We start from the raw sequence: 4,179 nt of genomic DNA, 5'->3' as shown, positions 1-4,179 counted from the left end.
CCCTCCTGGAACGCAGTCGTTTTGCAAATGCCAAACGCGAGGTTCAAAAGCTTACTCAAGCCGCCGAACACCAGAGAAGCGAGGCGCAAACCACAAAAAAGCGCCTACCTCCCTCGCCTCAGACTCGCGGTACTTCCGGCGCGGCAATGCCGTCATGGAAAGATGGAAGGGCTCCAGCCCATCACGGACCGCCACGCTCAACATGGCTGCTATGAGTCGACGTCCACGTCCCACACCCAACATGGACATGCGAAAAGAGCCCAGACCCGGAAGACAACCCTCCGGAAATGCCCGGTCGGCGGCGGAAGCGGAAGCGCCGCGGCGGTGGGGGGCCGCGGGAAGTGTTGGTCGCGCTTTTCCCTCCCTCTCAACCACAATAACAGACGGAGGGCCGGCGTAGGTGAGGCGGCGGCCGAGTGGGCCCGGGGACCCGCGGCGGACCGCAGAGCCGGGGATGTGGGCGGCGGGGTGGAGGCGGCCGGATCGGGGCTTCGGGGTTGCCGGGCTCCCGACCTCTTGGGCTCTCGGTCTCCGGCTCCTTTCAGGCCTAGAGCTCCCGGGAAAGCAGGGATTTGGTTTGTGGGTCTTGGCCTTGTAGGCCTTGGTTGTGGGGTTTGCTTGCCTTGTCCAGAGCTGGCCAAAGATTTTAGCTTACAGAATCCTCTCTGGGTCTTGGTTTCCTCAGAATGGGGGCGGGGTGGGGGGTTGGCCTCGGCAATTTATGGGACACCATCCCACCCCGGACGTCACGAATTCTACGATTTTAACGTTGTCAGTGTTTAAGCCAATAAGTTAAGGAAGATCTGTAGTCAGCGTACTGAGGGGATGTCTCTGAGCAAGATGGAATGAATACATCTTTGAGAGGCGGCCAGCCCTGGCATCAGGAGCCTCAAGTTGTAGTCTTACCTCGCCACTGACTCCCTGTGTGACCTTGCTCAGGTTCATTACTCTCTCTGTAGCGCAGTTTGCTTATCTGTAAAATGAAAGTGTTAGTTGCCTCTGATGCTTCTCCTCGCTCTGAAGATCAGGTTCTCAATCCCTTTAAAGGAGTCTTTCCTTAGAGACAGACCTGAAAAGCTTGTCTTCCCTGCCTCCTGGATAGCCAGGAGTTGACTGATAAAAGATGTCTACCGTTGTTTCTTTCCAGGCACCAAACTGGACAAGGGCATCTGGGTACTTAGGAAGGTTCTTGTGCAGGGGGAAACTCTGTCCTGACGACCTGTTTTATATAAATCTAAACCAGCAGTGTGAAAACACATCTGCGTGAAGAATGGGTGATCTTATTGTCTTAAAGCTGCTATTAACTTGCCTGCACTTTGGGCAAATTCCTTTGGACTCCCTGGACTTGATATTCCTCAGCTGGCACATGAGCGCATTGGGTTAGGTCTCTGGTTCTTAATCCTCTTTCCTATACTTTGAGCACAACTGAAGAATAAAATAATGCTACATATTGTGTAGGCCTATAGTTTGGAAAATCTGTACTTGTAATTTTTAACTTCTGACAGTTACTGGTTTAGATGATCCCTGAGGGCCCTTTCCTCCTTCTAAAATTTGCAATGCTTTGATTCCTATGTTCTCTTAGGGTAAGGAATATAGACTTGTGTGTGTGTTTATTTTTTTTTTAAGATTTTATTTTAAAATAATCTACACCTGGCATGGGGCTCAAACTTAGAACCCCAAGATTAAGAGCTGCGTGGTCTACTTATTGAGCCAACCAGGTACCCCTTGTGTGTGTTCATTTAAATGATTGTGTGCCTGAAGGTACACACTTTAGTGAAAAAGATACTAAGGCATAGCATAAGAGAAAAAGGAAAAACGAGGTTTCAGTAAGGTGAAGTGACATAGGAAAATAAAATTGGTCTTGCACTGGAGTATAAGACCTATATCCTTGCTTCAGCACTCATACTTTCTGACTTTGTCAGCTTACCTCTCTGACTTTGCCAGCTTACCTCTCTGGGCCTCACTTTTCCTTATCTGGAAGATGAAGGGTTGGACTGGAAGATTCCTAGACCCCTTTGGCACTAGAATTCTGTGTTTGTTTTTTATTTGATCAGTTTGGTAGATGTAGTGGGGCATTTCTTTAGGCAAGAGAGGCTATCCTAGGTAGTAGACATAGAAGCTCTTTGATATTAGGATCCATGGGTTTAGGTCAGATTAAGTGACATGCAAGACTATTTTGATATGAGCAAGTTGAAGCCAATAGAAACTAAGGAAAGGCATTAGAACCTGAAGGGCAGGAAAGCCCTTGACCAGATAGATGATTGAAGACATTGGGAAGTTTTAAATGGGAGAAAGGTATTTTTGGTGAGGGTAATGAAAGGTAATTTAAATTTTAGTAATGGAAATGACTGAGTTATAAGAAACTGGTGTTGGAGTCTGTCTGCATTCTAAGACAATAAGTTTCATGGGAAGAAAGACTTTGTCACCACCTAGCACTTAGTAGGTAGTAAATGATAGAGATAGATGGATGAACAGATAACAGCAATCAAGAAAAGGAGGAGTTTCTCCATAGAATTGTTATTAATTAGATACAGAATGAGAAATTGGTTCAGAATTATGAAAATTTTATAGAACAAGAGATCCCTAAGTTTTCTGGTTAGGTGTAAGATAAGTTGGTTTATCTGTGCCCTGTAAAATGTGTTAATAAGAGATAAACATGTACCCGGGAAGGCCTGGTGTGATCTGAGGAAAGGATTAATTAGTAGAATAAGTCAGGGATGGTGGAGGATGTTGGCAAGATGGTAGAGGTATAGGAAGGTTTTTAGATGTGACATTTAGGGAGTGAAAGAGTGGATTTATATAGGATTTTCATAGATATCAGCAATTGTCAGAATTGTGAATAGTAAGTATTAAAACCTCTACAGTGGAAATAGAGGATTAAAAGGAAAAGAACTTGATATTGCAAAGAAATGTTAGTGCTCCCCTGCAAGAGGTGGAGATAGCCTTAAGGGTTAGGAATTAAAATAAATGGGGATTAATTTGGGAACAAACAGAATGAACTGAATTAATAGAGGATAGTGTAGTTCAGTTTGGGAAAAGAAGAGATTTGAACTGGCCAGTTGGAAGAAGAAGAGCACACCTAAGAAAAATTGTATTACAGAAGGACCCCTGGCTTAAAGAATACATGCAGATAACTCAGGTTTACTACTTAGAATGTACTTGCACTGCCTGGACGAAAATGATGCTTCCAGTGGCTAAGGTCTGCTAAACGGACAACCACCAAAAGACTGTAGGATACCCAGGACTGCTAAAAGCTGTGGTGTGGGCCCCTAAATTAGCTGGACCACAAACCCTAATTTGTGAAGCAGGATGTGGTCAGCAGCAGTTCTGTCAGAGCATCCAGAAGCCCATCTCAGAGCACTGGGGCATAGCTCTGGAATGCAGAGGGACAGTCGAGTGCAGAGACTGACTTGATGATAGGGTGTGTAGTGTAGGCTGAGAAGTCTGAAGGACACTTAATACATGCCCTTGGACAGGTGACTTATCCTCTCTGGTTCTGTTTGTCCATCTGAAAATTGAGGGAGCTGGTCTTAGGTAAGGACCTCGGGATGAGCTTTGATGTGTCTGTGAAGCCCGTGAATTTGATGAGTCTGAGGTATGTTTTATTTTCCTCTTGGGAAAAGGATGTGCAGCTTTCACGGTAGTCTCAGATGGGTTTGTGACCCACAAAAAATTAAGAACTGTGTGACTGGGTAGTCTCTGAGGGCCCCTTTGGTTTTAACATTCTGGGATTCTATACTTCTGTCAGAATGACAGTTCTTTGAGGTTTAGACTCTGAGTCTCCAGCACTTGGCTAACCCTAGAAATAACACCTAGTGCTGCAAAATATATTCTTCATGTATTTACGCTCACCTGTTATTTTATACTCACCTCTCCCTGACCTTCTATGACTCCTCTGCTAGGCCCGCTTCAGTGTTTCATCTTTACTTACTGTTGATTTTTCCTACTTTGCTCTTTCCCTTCTAAGTTACTGCTGCTTTGCACCTTCCCTGCCTTGTTGAGTTTCTCAAGTGGCAAATGGTGATGTGTTGGCTATAGGGGTAGGAAGAAACCAAGATATGGAAGGCTACTTTTCTGTTTTCATTTGCTTTTATCCCTCATCCCCTAAAAGAAAAGCAGTTGAGAGAGAGCATTGACAGGCAGGAGAGACGCCATCATCACTTGGATTTTGCTTGTCTT

The 4,179-nt window shown here is 45.2% G+C and overlaps 1 protein-coding gene across 7 annotated transcripts in view; it reads left to right on the top strand.

The window, feature by feature from the left end:
* Nucleotides 1-249: 249 nt before the first annotated feature.
* The window catches only part of FBXO38 (F-box protein 38), a 57,214-nt gene continuing 53,284 nt past the window's right edge, over nucleotides 250-4,179 (top strand). For 5 of the 7 annotated variants that reach the window (XM_034656925.1, XM_034656920.1, XM_011217390.3 and 2 more), the window contains exon 1: nucleotides 250-400. The gene's annotated coding sequence lies outside the window, so the exon portion shown is untranslated. The remainder of the gene's footprint in view (nucleotides 401-4,179) is intronic. The other 2 variants (XM_034656921.1, XM_034656923.1) reach the window with 2 other exon arrangements.

This window comes from Ailuropoda melanoleuca, chromosome 3, assembly GCF_002007445.2.
Source record: "Ailuropoda melanoleuca isolate Jingjing chromosome 3, ASM200744v2, whole genome shotgun sequence".
Lineage (NCBI taxonomy): Eukaryota > Metazoa > Chordata > Mammalia > Carnivora > Ursidae > Ailuropoda > Ailuropoda melanoleuca.
The sequence above is the reverse complement of the archived record's forward strand: the minus strand, read 5'-3'. Positions and strand labels throughout refer to the sequence as shown.